This window comes from Muscardinus avellanarius, assembly GCF_963383645.1.
Source record: "Muscardinus avellanarius genome assembly, chromosome: 6".
Classification (NCBI taxonomy): domain Eukaryota; kingdom Metazoa; phylum Chordata; class Mammalia; order Rodentia; family Gliridae; genus Muscardinus; species Muscardinus avellanarius.
The window spans coordinates 57,453,698-57,477,768 of NC_137791.1; the positions used below are offsets into that span (position 1 = coordinate 57,453,698).

Genomic DNA, 24,071 nt, shown 5'->3' on the forward strand with positions numbered 1-24,071 from the left:
GAGTAGACTTAAAAAGATGCAATGTTTGGCTTTTCATTTAAAAATTTCTGCTATAGATTAAATTCTACCTTCCTGCAATTCATATGTTGAAGCTCTAACCACAGGGCCACCACAATGGTACCTAGAAACAGAATCTTTGCACAGCAGTTAGGTTGGATGGGGTCAGGAGGATGACACTGGCACCCTTTATAAAAAATAACACCAGAGAGCATGCTCAGCCAGTCAACCATGACAGGGCATAGGAAGTAGGTCACAGTCTGCAAGCCAGGAAGAGATTCTTCACCAGAACCAAACCACAGTGCACTGATATTGGATCTCCAACTTCCAGAACCGTGAGAATGTAATTTTCTCTACTCTAAACAACCCAGTCAATGACCTTTTGCTATAGAAACCTAAAATGATCAGTATGACTTCTCTTTTCTACTCATATATATACTGTCATAATTATGCTCATGTACCTTAAACTGCCAAAAATGAACTTTTATGATACAGTAAGAGATTTAGAAGTGGAATTAGTAAATAACTCTTTGTCCTTCAATTGCCAGTTATTCATACAAATGCTAAGAGAGAGAAAGAGAGAAGAAAACTCTACATTTATTTGAACAAGGAACTTAGAAATATACTTTGGGGTGGGGGGGCTACCTCATTAGCAATAAGTGCAGACATGCAGACATTCCCTACACAAAACCTCTTTCAGCAGCATCAGAAAGAGAATGCTTTTCGCATGTGTCACTTCTCAGGTCCAAGCCTCTAGCACGCTTCTTGTTATATGCAATTAGCTCCATGCCAAGATTTAGTGCATTTCATAATAAATCCCTTGACCGCATTAACTGTAGGCTTGGCAAAGCTGGAAAGGCTCTATTCACGAAGGCAGAAAACAAGCCACAGGACTTATCCCACAGCAAAACGCACTTGCTGGATGCCAGCACACTCCAGATCTCAACAGCCTGCCTTGCTCTCCCCATGTCCCTCCCTGTCTATTTGGGGTGGAGCAGGGGGCAGAAAAATACAACCTGTCATGTGATTGTGATTAAAGAGCATACGGGGAAGAAAAAAAGCTACAGACATTTGCCTTGTTTACTTCATCTTCCTCCTCCTGCTAAATCTTGTGACTTGCTTACTCCTTTGACCTAACCTCCAAACCCACCAGCCCCACAAAAAACTAAAAGGCACTTCATAGAAAAGGACAGAGTCTACCCTCCTTTAAACAGTAACCATCTGCTGCTTGCGGGAAGGCTGGGGCTCCTTCTCAGGCCTCCTGTTTGGGAACAGGAAGGCTGTGATACATTACGGTGATGCTGCGTGGGAAAGATCTCTGCAGGGCAGCAGGCACCAGAAGGAAAGGGGCAGCACAGAGCACAGGAGCCCTTCCTCCGTCCATGGCATGACAAAGGACCGAACCTTAGAGTTGTTTCAGTGACCATTATTAGTGGGGGGAAAAATAAAGATGACCATAACACTGCAGAGTAGAATACACAGGAGCTTTGGCGTTGCACAAACCTGGATTTCAATCTTGTTTTCACTGTGCTAGTTAGAACTTCTATTTCTTCATCTAGGAAATGGGGATAATACAGAGGTCTTAGTAATGTTTGGCTCAGAAAATGCCTATCACAGTGCTTGGGAAAGGGGTGGGAGAAACACCTGTAATCCCAGTACTTGGGAGGCTGAGGCAGGAGGATAAAAGCCTTAGCAACTTAGCAAGGTCCTCAGCAACATAGGAAAACCCTGTTTTAAAATTAAAAAGAAAAAGGGCTGGGGATGTTCCACTCCCAGTTTCACAAATAACAACAAAAATTAAAACAAAAATACCTATCAAAAGCCGGGCATGGTGGTATATGGTTGTAATCCCAGTCCTTGGGATGCTGAGACAGGATGATCACAGGTTCAAGGACAGTCTCAGCAAGTAGTAATATTCTCATCAACCCAGTGAGAACCTGTTTCCAAATAAAAATAAATTAGGGCTAGGGGTGTAGCCCAGAGGTAGAATGTCGCTGAGTTCAATCCCCAGTACCATACATACACACAAAATATCACAACATGCCAAATTCATTCTAAGTATGTTAAATTATGATATATTATTGATATAAAACCCCACCCCAATTTAATCACAAGTAAGTTGAAATAAAAATACAAAGAGAAATAAAATATCTTTACTAAGACTCCATTCGGTAAATTCCCTTTTGAATAATACATTTTGCACATGATCATTGTACTCTTTACAGTAAAAATTCATTAGGAGGAAGTCTCTCTTGGATCCAACACAAGAGACTTCTGGTACTGACATACAAAAAAAATCATTATAAATTGCTTTCTGGTTCTTTGAGACTCTAGTATACATTTAAATGAAGAAAAATAAGACTCCTGAAGCTGGTATTTTATTTATAAAAAGAAAACCTATTCCCATTTCAATTGACTGTTATATACCACTGTATTAGCTTCTTGTCCCTATGATAAAGCTCCCCCTCCCAGAAAAAAAAAAAAAAACTTCAAAGAGGAAAGTCTTACTTTGACTCTCAGTTTCTAAGGCTTCATTCCTTGTTTGGCTGGCTCCCTCACTTTTAGGCCTGTAGCAAGGCAGAAACATCACAGCAGTGGAATAGCGTGGCAAAGGAAAGCTGTTCAGCTCATGACATCCAAGAAGCAGAGAGGAATTGAGACGGAAGAGGCTGAGAGAGGAGGTGGCTGGGACAAGATCTACCCTTCCAGGACACCACGACGTCCTCTAACTAGGCCCTACTGCCTACAGTTCCTACTACCAACAATAGAGCCATCATACTATGAATCCCTCAATGAATTAATTCACCGATGGGATGGGGTCAGGGCCCAGGTGATCCAATCACTTCCCAAGATCCACCTCTGAACACTGTTGCTTTGGGGACTGAGCCTTCAACGTGTGAGCCCTGGGGGACAATCCAAATTCAAACTGTAACAGCAGTGATGTTGTAAACGTCTCAATCCTGGCAAAACCTTTTGGATTTTCAGTGTAAGAAACAATGACTTCCTTAGAAATATAGTTTCCTTAAAGATAGATCATTAAGATACATAGATATATGTCATTATTGGATATTCAAACAATAAAGTCTAATAACATATTTCATTCTCATGTAAATAATCTTAGAACAAAATGTTTGAAATTGGAACTAGTCTAGGAAATTTGGTCGGTGGGCCACTTAACTTATGAGCACAAGCAAAGATTTAGTCAGTCTTCTTCTGCCTGAATCTCAGTTTCACCACGTACCAAATTTGGACCAGTCACTTTTTAATTTCTCTGTACTTTAGCTTCATTATCTGTAACATAACTAGTATAGATCCTGTCACGATTGTTTGAAAGACTTGAATAACTTTTATAAGGTATTTAGTGCCTGGTACATTGAAAGTACAATCATTACTACTGCTATTATTCATGATATGATAAACAATCTTATATTCCTTTACCGCTACCTATTCTGTTGTCCTCAGAAAGGTTCCTCAGAAAGTCCTTTAGCAGGTTCCTCAGAAAGTACAGGTGGGTATCAAATTACCCTGTTAAATACTGCTTTTATAAAGTCATGATATTGGAAGAATAGTTTGGATATAGAATCCTTGGTTTACACTCTCACTAGGAAGAATAACAATGATACTAAAACTATTTCATTGGTGCCCTGCTTTGAATGTTAGTTTGAAAATATGATGATAGTTTCTGTTTTGCCTTCCTTCGTGACTTTTATTTTTTGCTTCTTGGCCTTGAGGATTTTATCATTACCTCTGAAATAGGCTAAACCTCCAAAGTTGATTACACGGGACTAATTTTTCTATGTAAGTACCATCAGTGTGCAGAGACTCAGGTGTTTTGTTTTGTTTCTTTTCTATTCCTGAAAAGTTTTGTTGGATTATTATTTCAATTATTGGGTCCATGAATTATTGATTTTGTTTTCCAGAAACAAATAATACAAATATTATTCCTCCATTGCCTGTCTTCCATTTCTCTTACTTTTTCTATGACCTATTTTATTCCTTTCTGTCACTGATATTCTCTTGGTAAGTTTCTTTGTCTTTCTGTAGTGTCCTTTAATAGTTTTCATTTGAGTTAATACTCCCTAAAGTGTCTTCTATTTTGTCTTCATCTATTAAATAATTTTGTATTTTTCTTTCATTTATTTGCTAGGATCTATATACTATTTTTTCATTTCTCATTTTTTTCTTTATTTTTGGTTTTTCAATTCTGGATCGAATGTGGTTTTCTTATACGTAAGTGTTCATTTAAGTATTTGATTATGTTAACAGTATATAGTTTTCTCCTGTTTCCTAGTTATTTTTCAAAGTGGAGGTAGTATTTTCCTCAGTTGATGTATATGAAAATTATTTACCTAATTCAATGGATCTGCAAAATTTATGGTCTTTTTGTTCATTCTGTGATGTTGGGGTATTTTATAAAATTCTTAGTTTAAAGGCTCATCTTTTTGTCAGTCTTGCAGAGATCCTTCAGTGGTTTTGTCTGGCTTATATGTTTACTGATTTATTTTGATAGTGGGGGAAAAGGGGCATGAGTCCTCTTAGTTTGTGGATTTTGTTTTTGTTTTGTTTTACAGAACCCTAAATAAACTCAATTCCTGCTTTTCCCCTTTACCGTCTATGTTAGTCAGTTTTCTGTTACGATGAGCAAATATCTGAGACTATTCACTTAAAAAGAAGAAAGGTTTTGGGCTCACAGTTTTGAAGCTTTCAATCCTTGATCAAATAGCTCTGTTGCTCTTGGCTCTGTGATAATGCACTGAACTTCCTGGAACCAGCTGTTCACCTTATGGCAGACAGGAAGAAAAAAAAGAGAGGAAGGAGCTGGAGTCCCACCAGCCCCTTTGAGTGCCTGTTCTCAGTGATCAAAACCCTCCCACGAGTCCTCACCACCTCCCATAACACCACACCAGGGACCAAGCCTTTAACACATGGGCCTCTGGGGGACACTCCAGATGCAAACTAAAACAAAACTGTCAAAAAATTCTTCTTACTTCCCTTTTATCTTTTATTCTTCACTGAAAAGCTTTGCATTCGGAAGACTATCCTATCAAATTCTTGATCTGGACATTTAATTAGCTCATGCTTTGAAATCTTTTCCTCGTAGTCTCCACCCTAGTCTGCTCAGTTTTCTCTCTAGTGCTTCCAGATTTTGTTATATGTGACCTTTGTTATGGTCGCTCCAGTTCTTCCTCATGCCCCTTGCCGGGTCCCTCTTTGTCTTTCCAGCAGTGTTTAGTCTGTGAGTGCACACTGCAAAGCTCTGCAGAATGGGGAGGAGGCTGGCATCTGCAGGGCCGCAGGGCTCACAGGCAGTTTGCAGCCCTGGCACTCTCTGTCTTTAACTGATGTTGTTAGTGTATTTTTACAAGGAAATTTATTCAATGTACTTTATTACATGTAATTTGGGGAGATTACTTAATACAAACTCTCCACTTTCCTTGGCTATCTATAAAGTAGGTATTTGTTTTGTTTCCATTTGTTTGTTTGTTTTTTGTGGTATTAGGGATTAGGCCCAGGGACATTTTATCCCTGAGCTACACCCCGGCTGTATTTTTTATTTTTTATTTTGAAACAGAGTCTTGCTAAGTTGCTGAGGGCCTCACTAAATTGCTGAAGCTGGCCTCAAAACTTCAATCCTCCTTTCTCAGGCTTTCAAGTACTGGGATTACAGCCATGTACTACCATGCCAAGCATATGGCCATTTGTTAAAACAATTCCCATTACTTTGAAAAGAATATGCATTCAACAATTTCACGGTACAGTACAAAGCACAGAGCCATTATATCAAGTGCAGTGTTTCTGTTACTCAACTCTCCACTGACTTGGGACCCACTAGGTCAATCAGTGACAAAGACATTATGTTCAAGTCTACTACAAAAAGCCAATGTTAAATTCTCCTTGCAATTCTATCAATGTTAGCTTTATTAAAATTTTTAAAAGGCACATAGTTAGAAATTTTTGTATCTTTTAGGATATTTTAATCCTTTACCTTTTATCTGTAGTAATTCTTTTTCTTTTTAAAGTATTATTTCCTATGACACAGCTATCCATATTTACTTTTTTATGATTTGGCAGATAAATATATATAGACACACATAAATCACTCATTTGGCTGGTAGAATTTTTTTTACTTTTTATCTTAAGCCATTTCCTAACTTATATTTTATACATGGCATTTACAAACAGCATACAGCAGCTAGACTATTTTTTTTTCATTTTAGTGTAATAATCTTTGTCTTTGACCTAAAATAAAGCACAGTTCTTGTGATTGTAGTTGTGTTTGAACCTATTTCTGATGAATTATTTTGGCTCTTTATTTTTTCCACTTTTACTAGGCCTCCTCCCATAGGAACAGTTGCGTTGTATGTACATTCTTTCACTGTAAGAGCCATGTTCTCAGAGATATGTCATCAGCACTCCATCAGAAACGGAATTTTCTTGTTTTCCGAGACTAATGTTTTCTTATGTATCTCCCTAGATCATTATGGATTTAAAAATTAAATTTAATATTAGACTAAACTTTTTCTATCATATATTTTTAAATACCAGATAATTTTTAAAATATGCATTCTATTATAATGACAAAAATTGAAGTCATAGTTTTCAATATAATTTAACATTTCCTTCCAAATTCATGAGGCAGTCAGGCATTTTGGCAAAATATCTTTTGTACAAGTTTCTTCCTTGGTTATAAATTTGTTAGCTCCATTTAGAAACCACAGACACTTTGCACTCCCTCTTTATAGTTTTTTAAACAAATCAGAATATAATAATGTTCAAACTCCACTATTCTATACAAGTCTTAGCAATAGACATATGAATTTGTCCAATACCTTTAAACATTGATAATGATGATTTTCTAAATAAAAAGCAACATTTTCAATTCTCTCCTTTCTACTGAATCTTCTTAGTGATTAGATAGAAAAGGTATTACTAGCATCTGCATTTCTGTTAGTTCTTGCTTCAAAACTCAGCGACTCCAAGCAACATTAATTACTACTCATGTGTCTACAGCTTAGCTGGGAGGCCTTCAGTTCTCAGCTCGGTTCACTTAAGCAGGTGTGGACAGGTGCAGGTTAGATAGCTGACTGCTGATCTTGGCCAAGCCTTCTTACATGTTTTTGGGTCAGCTGGTTGGTGGCTGGTTCGGTAGGGCCAGCCTCAAGTAGAAGAACTTGGCTCTGGTCTACCTGGCTGCTCATTTTCCACATGGACAGCCTGTTCCTGTGCTCACGGCAATGGCAGAGTTCCAAAAGAGAACAGAGTAAGCAAAGGTAAGACACAGTCCAGGAACTGCCACACCCTTAATTCTACACAGCCTCCTGGATAAAACAAATCACAAGGCTAGCCCAGAAGCAAGAGATGAGGGAAAGATTCCATACCATAATAGAAGGAGCCATAAAGTCATATTGCAAAGAGTGTAGGTAGAAGGAGAAAGGAAGGCTGGGAGTGGTGGTGCACGCTTGTAATCCCAGCATTCAAGAGGCTAAGACCGGAGGATTGGTTGCGGTTCAGGACAGCCTCAGCTACTTAGTGAGGCCCTTTGCAACTTAGTGAGACCCTGTTTCAAATTAAAGAATAAAAAATAGGGTAGGAGGTATAGCTCGGAGGTGGAATTGCCCTGGGTTCAATCCCCAGACCCACAAAAATATTTAAAAATAAATAAATAAATAAATAAATAAATAAAGGAAAAAGGTTGTAGCCAATTTTGCAATTGATCAGCAACTATAAAGCTTATATTTGCACATAAAAATATCACAAAATATCATCTGATTTTCATCTGACATCTAAATAAGGTTATGTGACATCTCTTAAACTTTACTCAGATGGTTATAACTCTTATCCAATTGGAGGAGACTCTCCAGTTAACTTGAGGTCAATTTTTTTTAAAAAAGGAGAATAGTAGGCAGCTAGTTAAGACCTTACCCCAAGGACAATGGAAATCAATTAAAGGCTTTTAATTGAAACCTTTAGTATATCATTAGTTTTAGATCCTTGGAGGACCGCTCTGGCTTCAAGATAGACATTAGATAGGAACAGGCAAGACTAGAGTAAAAAAAAAATTTCAGTAAGTTATAAATTATAGCATCAGTTTAGGCAAAAGATAAAATGCCCTAGATCAGGGTAATGAGGGTAGAAATGCAAAAGAGCAGACTAACTCAAAGGATGTTTAGGGTATGGAATTGACTATACTATTAAAAGTGTTGGAAAACGTGCCAAATACTTTTGTAAGTTCAAAGAATTCAATAAGTATTAATAAATATTCAATAGTCATGAATATTTTAGTTTAATGAAGAATAGAGATATGGTTAAAAAAAAGAAATCACGTTTTCTTCAAAATGGACTAAAAGTCATTTTAAAACCTATCATTAAATGCAAATATATTCAAGTTTTTTACATTATCTTTAGTTCTGCAAATGGAGTAGAACAGAGTCACATATAACTGCCATCTCCCACGCTTATTAAGCTATCAGACATTTACCCTATGGTGTGAATATAAATATAAAGGCAGTTAGATTACCCTGTTTTGCCATGGTTCACACTAATCCTTACCATTTTACCCCTACCCACCCAATTCCATCAACCCTCTGTATTGCTGAGAGCCTCACTAAGTAGCTGAGGCTGGCTTTGAACCTGCATGATCCTCCTGTCTCAGCCTCCCAAGTGTGGGGATTACAAGCGTGGGCCACCACACCCGGCTTAGATTTTCATTTAAATTTGCAATATATGCACTAGAGAAACAGTCACAAATTTAGACTCTCCACAATCATAATAAAGCAGATAACTTCTACAGAACACATCAAGATAAATATGCATCCTATATTCTATGCCTTAAACTCTTCTGTAGTTCATGGATATTGAGCAGACTTCAATAGAAAATCCTCATCTTCTCTTCCTGTCTGAGGTGGAGGCCGGCCTCGCCTCCCCATCAGCTCCATTTTACCCTCTCCTCTGGCCTTCCCTGGTCCCTCGGGCCTGAGTTGGCCTGAGTACCTTCATGTCTCTTTAGGGAAGAGCCCACGTACATTCTCCATTCTCAGATATTCAGTCCTCACCCTGCTCTGCCTTGAATGAGGAGCACGACATGATCATGCTGGGCACTGGCCTGACGGAATGTATCCTGTCAGGTATAATGTCAGTGAATGGAAAGAAGGTTTTTCATATGGACTAAAATCCTTACTATGGAGGAGAAAGTGAATCTATAACACCACTGGAAGATTTATACAAAAGGTGTAAATTACCAGGAGCACCACCAGCATCAATGGGAAGAGGAAGAAACTGGAGTGTTTACTTAATTCCCAAGTTCCTCATGGCTAATGGTCAGCTGGTTAAGATGCTGCTATAATACAGAGGTCACTCACTACCTAGATTCAAAGTAACTGAAGGGGATTTCATTTATAAGGAAGGAAAAATCTATAAGGTTCCTTCCACTGAAGCAGAAGCCCTGGCATCTAGTTTAATGGACCTGTTTGAAAAACATTGCTTCAGAAAATTCCTGGTGTGACTTCCGGGAAGATGGCGACCGAGAAAAGCGGGGCTTAAGAGCCCCGCTAACAACCAATCTCCATTACCACAAAATCAGCACCTTTCATAGCCAGAAAACACCATCACCAGAGAAACAAAAAAATCACCAGGCTCCAGAGAGAAAGCAGACTGAGAACAGAGCTCAGAGCCACAGAGGAGATACACCAGCCTCACGCCCGAGGACGCTGCAGCAGCGCCATACTGCCGGCGGCAGCAGCAAATTCACCGGACGGCTACAGCAAGCTGAGGGACTCAGAGTGGAATTCAAAACCAGAGAAGAAAAAATACGCCAGCCTCACGGCCGAGGGCGTGGCAGCGGCACCATATTGCCACTGGCGGCAGCAGCAGTGAATTCACCGAGTCCAGTACAGCTACATTTGTGTACTCAAGAACAGTGAGTCAAATTGCGGGCCACAGAGGAGAAATCCCAGTACTGTACTCCCTGGGACTTGACCCAGTGGGGGAGTGGCGGTAGCAGAGATATCACACCATAGGAGAACGTGCAACCTGGCACCCCCCATAGATTAAGCAGCCTCTATCGACTCCCTGGGTCGGAGACTCTGTGATACAACCCAGTAAAGGAATAGTGGGGTCTGAGATACTACTGACTCGAGATCCAGAGCACCTTAAGCAAAGTCATAGTGACCCAAGGGAAGAACCCAGAGAAGGCACAAACTTCCGAAATCATGGGAAAGAGGAATAACACTGGAGCAATGAATGCCCACAACCCCACAACATCAGAACCCAATAAAACAGAAAATCAGAGATTTCTAGAAGATCAAATCAGGAAAATAACTGTAGAAATAATAGAGGTGCTTTGAAAAGAATTCAGAGAGAGCCAAAAAGAGATAAAGGATACAATTAATGAAGTAAAGGCCTCAATTCAAAGTACAAATAACCGATTAGACCACATGGAGAACAGAATCTCGCTCTTAGAAGATGATCATTCCAAAAATGAACGCATAGTTTCTAATCTAGAAAAAAATATCCAACAGCAGGAATCTGACATTGAAGAAATATGGGCCCATTTTAAGAGAGCTAACCTAAGAATAATTGGAATAGAGGAGGGAAAAGAAAGTGAAACCAAAGGGATCAACAATCTCTTCAAGGAAGTAATAGCAGACAATTTTCCAAACATAGAGCAAGAGGTTGATACACAGATCCAGGAAACTTATAGAACTCTCTTTAGACAAGATCGGAGAAGAGGATCCCCACGCCACATAATTGTCAAAATGACCAATGTGGAAGCCAAGCAGAGAATCTTAAAGGCAACAAAAACAAAGGGCCAACTGACATTCAGAGGCAAACCAATTAGAATCACTCCAGACTTCCCAAACCAAGTCATGAGAGCCAGAAGGGCTTGGAGTAACATATTCCAAACTCTGAAAGAAAACAACTTCCAGCCAAAAATTTCCTACCCAGCAAAACTTTCTATCAAATTAGATGGAGAAATAAGAAGCTTCCATGACAAACAGAAACTGAAGGAATTTATGTCTTCAAAACCAGCGCTAGAGAAAATACTCAAAGAGATTAACTACAAAGAAGAAATAGGTAACACACACCAGAACCAGAGAAACAAGATTTTCCATACAAGAGACAACTAAGATTGGTTATCTGTGGAGATTCATTATTTATGTTAGTCTTTTACCTATCTCTAAATGGTATTGTTTGCCTTTATTGTTGTTAATTTTTAGGATGTCTAGTTGGAATATTAATATACCTTCAGATATAGCATTTGGAAATATTTTATCCCATTCTATTAGTAACTTTTAACTCTGTTTACATTGTCTTTGGATATATAATATTTTTTTATTTTTTAGGGAGTTTGTATACTCTTCTGTTGCCTGTGCCATTGAAATCATATCCAAGAAATCACTGCCAGTTTCAATGTTGTGATGTTTTATGACCCATATTTTCTTCTAAAAGTTTATAGTCTTAAGATTTATATTTACGTTTTTTATCTATTTTGAGTTAATATTTGTTTATGGGATTAGTAAGGGTCCAATTTTATTCTTTTCCATGTAAGTATTATTTTTCAATAATATTTAGTTAAAAGATTATTATTTCCACCACCAAATGTTCATGGAAACCTTGTCAAAAATAACTTGACGATATATGAAAGAATTTAGCTCTAGGCTTTTATTTAACTCCAATGGTTTATATATCTGCCTTTAGAATAGTACTACACTGTTTCAATTATTGTAGCTTTATATGGTTTGAAATCAGAAAATATATATCTTCTAGCTTTGTTCTTTTTCAAGATCGTTTTGGGTATCTAGAGTCCATATTCCATATTAGGATAGATTTTTTTCTGAAAAATAAATATATAAATATATGATAGTTTCACCTAAAAAAATAGAAAAAAATATTCTCTGGTAAGAAAGAAAGCAAAAGAAATATTGAAATGTTATCTTTAAGTCATCAAAAGCTTGGTATCAGACAAATGAAACTGTTATGTGAGATTATCATTTTTAATTTTGGATAAATTGCTATAATACTAGATGTCAACCACTAAGCCAAGCATGGGAAGGAGGGATGGGGAGAGAATGGGGTGGGGATCGGGTGGGGGCTGACTGTGCGATGTGTGCATGTATGTCTACAAAAGTTTGTATCCCACTAAGATGTATGAATACAGTGCACCAATAAAAAAAATTAAAAAAAAGAAAATTCCTGGTGTATATTACCAGCTCTGATGAAAAAGATCCTAGAACTTTAGAGGGCATCGATCCTATGAAGACCACAATGATAGATATGTATAAGGAATTTGATTTGGGCTAAGATGTTATAGATTTTAATGGCCATGCCCTTGCACTTTAAGGAACTGATGACAACTTAGATCAACCATGTTGTGAAACCATTAATAGAATTAAACTTTACAGTTAATCTTTGGCAAAATATGGCAAAACCACTTATCTTTATCCCCTTTATGGTCTTGGAGAACTTTCACAAGGATTTTCAAGGCTAAGTGCTATCTATGAAGGTACCTACATGTTGAATAAACCAATGAAGAAATCATTGTGCAGAATGGAAAAGTCATTGGTGTAAAATCTGAAAGAGACTGCTTGCTGTAAGCAGCTCATCTGTGACCTCAGCTACGCAAACAATCGGGTAGAAAAAGTGGGCCAGTTGATCAGTTACATGCATCCTCAGCTATACCATCAAAATCACCAATGATGCCAACTTCTGCTAGATCATTACTCCACAGAACCAAGTCAATCGAAAGTCAGACATCTACGTCTGCATGATCTCTGCATATGTTGCAGCCCAAGGGAAGTACATCACCATTGTTAGCACAACCATGAAAACCAAGGAACCCGAGGAAGAAATCAGACCAGCACTGAAGCTCTTGGAGCCAATTGAACAGAAATTTGTTAGCAACTGTGACCTTCTTGTATCAAAAATTTTGGGAAAAGAGAGTCAGATCTTTACTTCCCGCACATATGATGCCACAACTCACTTTGAGACAAACTGTGATGACATTAGAAACATCTATAAAAGAATGACAGGGTCTGAGTTTGACTTTGAGGAAATGAAGCGCAAGAAAAATGACATCTATGGGGAAGACTAACAGTGATACATGTCTAATTAGGACAAATTTAAATTAGGCAAATAATGCATAGTGTATGAAATCAATATTGAAAGGCTTGCTTTTGTAATCAAAATGGAGAGATTGAAGGGCACCATAGCAGTAAATATTCCTCCCTTCATCATTCTAATATCATGTATTAACTTATTTTCATGCAATGGCTATTCAGAATTGGACAGTTACCACACTCTGTTCAATTCGACCTAGCTGGGTTTTTTCTAGCGAAGAATCAGTTTAAACAAACATTGTGATATCAATACAGAGAACTTGATACACTATTTGTATCTTTTAATCAGTGTAGACTTTGCAGTTGTGTGCTTCTACTGCTCAGGAGCTAGATTCATACAATTTCAGTGCCTTCTTGATGTTAAGGAGATTCTAAATTGAATATTCCATAGTTTGGGACAGCATCCTCCAGTTTTCCCAAATAATTTTATTTTGTGTTAAGTATTATGTCAGAATCCAAATAGCATAGTCACAAGTCTGGTTTATGTGGGCATCGCAGCCAAGCTCCAAACTTAGGGACTTGTTTGGAGGAAGCCTGTATGTGGTGTTTTAACCTAGTACGAATTATGAGAGAAGGGGAAAGGAGCCAATTGCAAAGCAGGTCAAATGTAGAAGCATCTTTTGTGTCCCAGGTTTGGCTTCTTCAATGGACCAAGCTGAAATGCAGTACTGATTTGATAGAGCTTCTACTTCAATGATGTCTGTCTCAAAATGGCTCCAAATGATTTCTGTACTGCAAAATAAAGCCAAATTCTGGGGGGAAAATCATCCATCTAGGAAGTACCTTTTTGAATAAATATACTAGATAAAATGCCTATTTAATGTATTAAAGAATATATTACATGATATAATCGAATTTTACTATAAGTAATTATATTAAATTTCATAATGTAACATTGAGAATATATTATATGTTATGACCATTACTATAGTATTTATGTTTATATGATATATTCCTTTATATATATAATATTATGTACCATATTCTCTTCATAAAAATAAATTAATAAGCCATTTGTTTTGCATGAAGAATCTTGTTTGTGAAAATAGAGGAAAAGTGTAAACAACAAATAAATAAGCATACATATCAGTTATGAATAAGAGCCCCTTGGGTAATGAGCTATACAGTATTATTTGATTAGTAACAGAGACAAAAAGTACAAAATAAGAATATCTACAATATCAACATGATGGGATGAAAACCTCCATTCCATCTTCTTGTTTGAACAAGGATGCTTCTGAGAGTCTGACAAAGTTATGGACCATAAAATGAACATATATATAAATAAGGCACATTGCTTCAGGTTCACAAACACACTCTTCCAAAAAGCTTTCTTGAGCAGAGTATGGTGACTCAAGCCTGTAATCCCAGTACTTGGGAGGCTGATACAGGAAGATCACAGGTTCAAGATCACCCTCAGCAACTTAGTGAGACTCTAATAAAAGAAAGTTCTCTGGCCTAGAATCCAGCTGATACAGTTCCCTCGCCAGTGGAATAAAGGAGATGGAATTGACTCAGTTACTTTTCCAGGTCTACTTTTCAGTGGTTCTAATGGGAGGCCACCAGGAGGGTAGAGAAGGAAAAAGAACCCTGTGTTGAGACTTGAAGGCAGCCTAAAAACACCTGAAAATTCTGAGAAGGAGGAAAGGAAAGGAGAGAGGAAAGACAGAAGGGGAGGGAGAGGAGGATCCCACTGTTCCTCATAATTCTGCCTGGGGCCAGTTCTTTACTGTCTATAAGCAACTCTGGAACTGATTTATCCATTTAATTTGCACTTCCTGGCAAATCACTAATTGATATAATATTTTAAACTATGAATTCATGATATAGGTAAATGTGTTTTGAAAATCCACTTGGATTTACCTCTGCCTCATGTTTCTGGAGGAAGTATGACAATCTCTTTTAAGAGCACTCTGAAACGGACAGACCCAAATTTGAGTCTCCATCCTACATTCTAGCTGGGTTATCCTGAACCAGGGAAATAAAGTCTGTGCTTCTGATTTTCCTCATCTATAAAGAAAATACTGTAAAACCTTCTCCCCTTTAAAAAGTTGTCAAGAGGATGGGATGAAACGATACCCACCAAGTGATTAGCAGTACCTGACAGGTAAAAAGCAATGCAACAAACAATAGTAAAGGAATGACAATGCAAAATGGCCATCCTCCAACTAAGTATTTGTATCTCTACTTCTCTATCCTATCCCAAGCTAAAGTTTGATAAGAAAAATAATGTGTTTTGTTTCCAAGATGAGACAGATCTATATCTATATCCATATGGAACATAAGATGTATCTGGGGAAAGAATAGTCCTTAAATCCTGAAACAGAAAAGACACAAATGCCTGTCATGTTTCTCTCTGTGTACTATTAAGAAAATCCTTCTTTATGGAATGGGAGACAACATGGGGGTGGGGGTGGAGGAGTTACTGACAAGTGAATCTGGGGACATTCCATCTCCAAGCTACCCGCCAGATTAAAAAAAAAAAAAAAAACAGGGTCTCGCTAAGTTGCTGAGGCTGACGTCAAACCTGCCATCCTCCTGTCTCAGCCTCCAGAGAACTGAGATTACAAGCATGTACCACTATGCCATGGTACTTTTTTTTTTAAATTAACAATCCATACAAAGAAGTCATCCTTCCCAGTAATTCATTGGAGAAAAAATAGTGAGGGATAGAAACACAAGAGCCTTTTTCTTACCATTAGTTCCAAACCTGACTATTATTATATTCATGAAACAGCTTTTCAATAGTACACAATCCTGAGTCTGGACTCACATAACTATCTTTTAGAGAAAAGAGTTGGTGCTGTCCACAGCTGCATGAGTTTATTGAGTACAGAAAGGGCTGGGACACTGTCTTAGTCTTAAACGTAAGACACCTACTTTCCTTTCACTTGTGAACTACTCCGGGTTATCTCAGTCTGTTTTACAAGGATTATTTTTAGAGCTGGAAGCCACCCTAGCTAACAGGTGAGGTGAAGTCAATAGTCTTACTGCTCTGTGGAAGGAAGCCTGCAGAGGTCACATGCTCACCCACGCCTGGACCCTGAACCCAGAGCCCTCACTGCCAAGCCCTCCCCATGCATGCATCTTTCCCCAAGCCTTCAAAGTGCAAAGCTGAGTTTTCTCTCTAAAAGTTTATTGAAATATAATTTTGGTTATTTGCTTAAAGGACAAATTAGGTGTTCTTTCTTGAATTTATACAGATAACCATGAGTTAGAAGAATTCTAAAATTCTGCCATTCTTAAATGAGAACCAAATTATAATATACAGTATACAACTACTTGAGAAAAATTTTCTTGTTAGAAAAATTTTAGTAAATAAATATATATATATATATGTTTTATATATATGTTTTTAAATAAACACATATTTATGTACTTAAGCCAAAATACCAAAAAATCATACAGATTATGATTCTGGTTTTGCCATTTCATATAAGATGATCCATAAAAAATTTGTTGTAATGTTCACTTTTATTAGTTCCTGAATGAAAACTACAAGAATTGAAAATCTAAAACTGCCGGGCGTGGTGGCGCACGCTTGTAATCCCCGTGCTTGGGAGGCGGAGACAGGAGAATCGCGCAAGTTTGAAGACCAGATGCACTTCCTTAAGAGACCCTGTTTCCAAATAAAAATATAAAGTAGGTCTGGGAGTGTAGCCAGAGGTAGAAGAGTTTCCAGAAACCCCAGTACCACAAAAAATAAAAAATCTAAAACTAGTAAAATTCAATATGATCTATGAAGTTTAAGTAATATATAATTGGTGTATGAAACACTTTCAGTGTATAGTTTTTAAGTATTAAATTTTGTATTAAAAACTAATTTTTCACTGTTTAATGTAGCCTTGTCGGTATGCCCACTGATTAAATGATATTGAGCTATATGTTGAGATATGAAAGCCAGGTGTGGTGGTACATGCCTGTAATCCCAATATGTGGGAAGCTAAGACAGGAGGATCACATGTTCATGGCCAGCCTCAGCAACTTAGCAAGATTCTATTTCAAGATAAAAAATAAAATGGAGATGGAGGTATAGCTCAGACGCAGAATTCTCCAATATGGATTCAATCCCTAATACCACACACAAAAAAAGAAAGTAAAGAAAGAGGAGGAGGAAGAAGAGGAGGAGAAAGAGATATAGGAAGGCAAAATAGCTTCCTAAGATGTTGGTCCAATTCCCTAAAAAGAAAAAAAATGATAAAAAAAATATTCTGGACCAATTAAAAGGACAAACATAATCACTGAAAAATAAGAACCAAATAACATACTAAATGAATCCAAATGTTTTCTGTGATGCTTTCCATTAATACCTTAATCATTACCTCATTGGTTCTGGTATAACAGGAAGTGTGGGATCCAGTGGAGGGGCTCTGCCTTTTACTTGCTGAGTGACCTTAGACAAGTTACCTTCATTTCTTCATCTGTTAAACAAGCTACCAGAAGCAATTCCTACCTAAGACTGTTATAAAGAGAAAATGACAGCGTAGGTCCAAGAACAAAGACTTTTGGGATTTCTTTCTTTCCTTCTTTGTCATACTGGGGATGGAACCCAGGGGACTTCTACCCTTCTTGCCCTATTTTATTATTGTTTTAAAATTTAGAAATAGGGTCTTATTAAGATGCTAAGGATGATGATAGGCATTGTGGTGCACACTTGTAATCACAGCATTTGGGAGGCTGAGACAGAAGGATCACGGTTCGTGGACAGCCTCAGCTATTTAGTGAGGCCCTTTGCAACTCAGTGAGACCCTGTTTCAAAATTAAGAATAAAAAGTAGGGCTGAGGTGTAGCTCAGAGGTAGAATACCCCTGGGTTCCACCCCCAGTACCGCAAAAAAAAAAAAAAAGGTGCTAAGAATGGCCTTAAACCTGAGCTCCTCATGTCTCAACCTTCCAAGTAGTAGGATTACAGGTGTGCTTCACCACACGTGGCTTCACTTTCAGCTTTCTAAATCTGAAAATTAGAATAAATTATATGGAAAAATTCACTGGACCTGAATATACAATATGAAACCTCTATACTTCAATACATTCATTAAATCTTAAACTAAATGCATTGAATATTTACATCTGTGTGTGCATGCCCACGCATATGACTAGGTATTGAACCCAGGAGTATTCTACCTCTAAGCTACACTCTCAGCTCTATTTTATTTTTTATTTTGAAAGAGGGTCTCAATAAGTTGCTGAGGCTGGCTAGAACTTGCAATCTTCCTGTTTTTAGCCTCCCAAGTACTGGGATTACCCAGATCATTGGAATTTAACAAGAAATCTTAGACCAAATCAAAGAATAGCCAGGCATCATGGTAAACACTTGTAATCCCAGTACTTGGGAGGCTGAGACAGGAGGATTTGGGTTTGAGGCCAGCCTCAGCTACTTAATGAGGCCCTCTACTACTTAGTGAGACCTTGTTTCAAAATAAGGAATAAAAAAATCAGGCTGGAGGTGTAGCTCTGGATTCAATCCCCAGTACCACAAAAAAAGGATGATATATTTAAAAATGAATACAAATCTCCCTCTAATTAGGAAATTATTAAATTTTAATAATAATGCTCCTCAGTGAAAGCTGTCCGCTCTGAGATCCTGAAATAAATACAAGTCACATAGCATTCTTTTTCTTTTTTTTTTTTAATATTCCCAGCACACAAATATGATAAATATTTGAGGTGATGGGCATATTAATTGCCCTGATCTATCACTATATACTATATACATGTATTGAAACATCACACTGTACCCCATAAATATGTATAATTTTGTGTCAGAATTTTCTAGGTCTAATTGGCTGATAACTGTGAGATTTAGATCTGGCATGAATCAGTAGAGTCTAAATAATAGAAAACTATAAAATGTAATAATTAAATGATTATAGGAATTTCTGAGCAATTATATAGAAATGCAATGTGTAATATGTTTGTAAGTGTCATTGCCCTTATGTGAAGGTTGCCAGACCTCTTTGGTCTCCTAAACTTTCCACTCAAATTTTTTTTGTTTGTTTGGTTCTGGGGATTAATCTCAGGGTCATTCTACTTCTGAACCATACCTCTAGTCCTTTTTCTTTTTGTGTTGAAACAGGATCTCACCAAGTTGATGAGATTGGTCTTGAACTTGCAATCATCCTGTCTCAGCCTCCCACGTACTGGGATTACAGGTATGAAGCACCACACTGGTCTCCTCTCAATATATTTTCTGAGCAATGTAAAGTGACCTGCTTCTATTTCTAGTCACCTTGTAAAAATGAACTTCTTCACTCCAGCAAGCATTTAATTCATGTCACTATATATTTCATTTTCAAAGCCATGTGCAGTGATTTCTTTCTATAAACTTAAATTAAATTTTAATATTCACCAAATATTTCAGAAACATGAAATAGTAAAGCAAATAATTCCCACAACCATTTTTAAGAAAATTAGAAAATAGTACAATCAGTTGCTGATCAAAAGGTAAAAATTATATAGGCTTATTTAATATTGCATTCCTCTCTCATTATAATGACAAGTCTTTAAAAACCATAAATAGAACTGTGGAGATTAAACTAGAAGAGAGACTGCATTAGCATGCTCATGAAAATTATTTTATACATTTGTTTTTTATGTAAAACCATCTAGGCCATCAAAATCTAGGAACTATTTATGAAATATAGAATTATACACAAAAGTAAGATTGGTACAAAGAATGTATATTTGTAGCTCAAGCTATGATATACCTTGTGGTAATGCAGGGTGTTCTGCTGCAGGGTCAGGGTTCAAAACCTGTGACAGGTTTTAGCATCGCATCAGCAGCAAAGAGCAGGACGGCTGGTTAAGCTCCAGTTCTTACTTACTGCTCACTTCCTGCCCTTGGAGTCTTAGGCAAATGTCTACTTCCCATGTGTATATGAAATGGGAATGGGGAAGGGACAGTCCTCACAGGCATGTTGTAAAGAATAAATAAACGTAAAGCATTCTTAATAGTCTAAGTGTTGTCGCAAACTCAAAAAAAAAAAAAAAATAGCTAGACCATAAGAGGAAATGGTTAAAAGAGTGCCTCCAAGAGAGTAGTCATTAGACAAAGGAAGGACGCCCTCAAAGTCCTTCCTTTGAGATCTCCATGACCCAGGTCACATTTGCCCTCTAATATCAGTGAAGCCAACTAGAACTATTAGCACAAAAGAGATAATGGATTAGATTTTCTTGAAAACAGTGTAACTGTCTAATCTAGTTTGTATTAACCTGAAAAATGTTATCATAATGATATCACCAATATCTGAGGAAAGTTTACTATCAAGTGTGTAAATGTTTAAGGAACAGGCTAAGTGTAGAAGCCAACATTTAAATGAAAGCCATAAGTCACTTGCTCATTCTAGAACAAATCCACATCCATCTTGTCATGTCGATTAACACCTGTTTCCTTATCTTATGTATTCTAGGTGATAACGAAAGAAACAACTGCACATTCCATTCACTATATAAAATGAATTATTTTCTTTTGATTTCAACTTGTCACAAAGTCAAAATGTCAGAAACTAGTAATGATGCCTACCAAACATCCCAAACTTCTTAATAATTACAATGACCTTACCTTTATCAGCAAGCATGAAATGACCTTTCCTTCCTTTCACATCCAAGAAAGACTATGTTGAACTCCACCCTGTCAACAAAGGGGAAAAAATTGAGTTGTTATTTGTTTTAAGCTATAGACTTGAGGAAAGTTTGGGTTATTATTCTCCAGTTCAAATGATGACATGCATAATTGAATTGAAAACATACACAAACAATAGGACCTCCATATTCTAACTTTTGAGCTCCTAGCTTATAAATAAGACAATATTTACAATCTAATATAGTATAATAGATACCATTTTAAATTTCTCTGACACCTTTCTTAAAAGAACACTAAATCTAAGCAGACTTTGTAGTTGTGAGATCTTAATGCAAGGATTTTACTTAAATAAAAGGATAGCCACACAATTTGGGAATAAATATGTAAACTAGATTTTTACCCAAAATATTTTTCTAATCCTGTTTATCTACTAAAAAGTAAAAGGCATATGTGTGTATACACATACTAGTTTCAACAGCTCTTTGTTCATACAACTAGTTCTCTATTCAAATATAAACTATAATTAGATATTAATAAGGTATGAAATATGTTTTTCTACATGTTTCAAAAATAAACGAGACATGAATAAAGTAGAAAAATAAAAGCAGTATAAGTATACACTGAAGTTGATGTCAAAATAAATCTAAAACAATCCTTTTCATTCTATTGTTATTAGAGTAAGTGTCAAACAAAGTAATAACTGAATTAAACTGATAAAGTGACATGGCTTCCAGAATTAGCAAAATAAAATTCCCATAATGCCAAAGCAATATCATGTACATTTTACATATATGGTTTAAAATTACTGTAAGATTTTACCAGAATATAATTTTGTTTAACCCAAAATAGGAAAAAATCTTGGATTCACAAAATAAAACATTTTAATATAAGAACACTCAAATTTGTATGCTAAATTCTGCCAAGTATGAAGTTAAATGATTTACTTTTTAACCTTGTAAAGAATATTACAAGTCTAAGAGCATTCAAATCATATGCAAAATACATTAATCATAAATGATGCGACCCCAGCAGTCTACAAGAGCATCGAGTTGAACTGCTTCATCATAGGCTCTCTTGCCTGGAATGCCTACATGAGACTGATTTATAAAATAAATGTCTCAGATATTTTGTGTGTTAATAAAAAGTTCACTTGCACACCAATCCTTAGAGAAATATAAATCAAAGCCACAGTGAGATATCACCTCACATCCAAGTACAATGGTTACTACCACAAAAAGATAGACGGAGACTGGTGGTGTTTGAGAGGTTGAGGAAGGTGGACAGACTCAGCAACTTAGCAAGATCATGTTTCAAAATAATAAATAAAGGAGAAATGGGAATCTAGTTCAAAGGAAGAATGCTCCAGGATTCAATCCTCAGTACCAAAAAAAGTGGGCTAGTAAAGTATTCTCTTAGCAAGTACAAGATTCCAGGTTTGATAGCTAGCGCCACAAAAAATATTGAAAAAAAAGAAAAAAAGAAAGAGAATAGCCGGGCGTGGTGGCGCACGCTTGTAATCCCTGCGCTTGGGAGGCTGAGACAGGAGGATTGCACTGGTTCGGAGCCAGCCTCGCTGGCTTCAGAGACCCTGTTTCCCCATTAAAAAAAAAAAAAAAGTAAAAAATAGGTCTGGGAGTGTATCCCGTGGGAGTGTATCCCGGAGGTAGAAGGGCTTCCAGGAACCCCAAAACCACCAAAAAAAAAAAAAAAGAAGAAAGAAAAAAAGAAAGAGAATGAACAGAAAATATCAACCCCTTATGAACTGTTGGTAAAAATGTAAAATAGTATAAACACTATAGAAAACAGTATAGTGGTTTCTCCAAAAGTTCAAAGTAGCTGGGCATGTTGGCACATGCTTGTAATCTCAGTATTTGAGAGGCTGAGACAGGAGCGTTGCTGTTTGTGGACAGTCTCAGCTACTTAGGCCCTTTGCAAGTCAGTGAGACCTTGTTCCAAAATAAAGAATCAAAAATAGGGCTGGGGTGTAGCTTGGAGGTAGAATGCCCATGGGTTCCATCTCCAGTACCACAGTAAACCAGGTATTGTGGCACATTTCTGTCATCCTAGTTCTTGGGAGGCTGAGAAAGGAGGACTACACGTTCAAGGTTAGCTTACAGGTAGAGTACCTCTAGGTTTAATTTTCAATATCAGAATAAAATAGTTCAAAGAAGAATTACCATATGATTCAGCAGCCTCATTTCTAATATATATTCCAGATTTCAAAGAACAATGTCCAAGGATTAAAAAATCTTAGAGGTATTTGCACACCCATGATCACAAGAGTATTATTCAAAATAGCCAAGAGGTGGAAGCAACCCAAATGTCTACTGAAGGATAAACAAAATGTGGTATATATAAACAATGGAATAATATTCAGCCTTGATAAAAGAAAGAAATCCTGTTACATGCTATGACACAAAACCTTGAAGACATGATGCTAGTGAAATAACCAAGTCTCAAAGACAAATGCTTTATATTCCCACTTAAATGACACAGATAGAGAAGTCAAGCTGATAGAAACAAACAGTAGAAAGTTGGTTGCCTAGAGCTAGGGATAGGAATTGAGCAGCTCTGGTTTGATATATATAGCATTTCAGGTCTGCAAAATGAAAAAGAGCCAGAGAACTATTGCATAGAAATGTGAATGCACTTAATACTATGGAACTCTGCAATTAAAAATGGTTAAGATGCTAAATTTTATGTCCTGTTTTTCTACCACTATTTTTAATAAAGTAAAAGTAATAAGTAATATACAGAAAGTTACAAAGTGAGAATCTATAGCCTTGAAGTATGGATAAATTTAGAAAAGGAGACTAGGAAATTCAGGTAGAAAACTTAATCTCCAAAAAGCCATTTGGAAGAAAAAAGCAGAATTTAAGCTAACAGACTAATAACTCAAGAGGTAGCTGAGCTTCACTGAGCTTCACTGGACATTGTGTTCAGTACCCAAGAAAGAGCCTCTAATCTGGCAGACCGTACTGGGGAGAGAAAGAAGCCAGGAACATCTGTTCCAAGCTCGCTCAACACTGGCCTGGGAAGTCAGAAATAAGGAAAACACTGAGGTGGGGCATTTCTAGGTATCTATCATTCAGGCACAGCAAGGGTTGCCTGAGGCCCCACGGGACCCTTGTCAACTCGATTGCTCATCAATGAAGACAAGTCCTGTAAAGCTCTCAAGCCCAGTGTGGACAGACACTCCCTTGAATCATATGAAATTGAAATTTCTTTCCCAAGCTTCTCAGAAGCAAAGTATCGCTGACACTCTATACATATAAGGGTTCGTTTCCTGCTCAGAGAAAGTAGTCTATAAATAATTGTCTAGGGAAACTGATGACCAGTTTCTATTGATGAATTTATGTGGACATATGCTAAACACAT

At 37.1% G+C, this 24,071-nt stretch overlaps 1 pseudogene across 1 annotated transcript in view; it reads left to right on the forward strand.

The window, feature by feature from the left end:
- LOC308264053 (rab GDP dissociation inhibitor beta-like) overlaps window positions 1–13,087 on the forward strand; it is a 58,980-nt pseudogene extending 45,893 nt beyond the window's left edge. Inside the window, exons 5-7 of the transcript in view lie at window positions 2,563–2,827; window positions 9,005–9,495; window positions 12,207–13,087. The product of the transcript in view is annotated as a rab GDP dissociation inhibitor beta-like (transcript). The remainder of the gene's footprint in view (window positions 1–2,562; window positions 2,828–9,004; window positions 9,496–12,206) is intronic.
- Window positions 13,088–24,071: the final 10,984 nt, after the last annotated feature.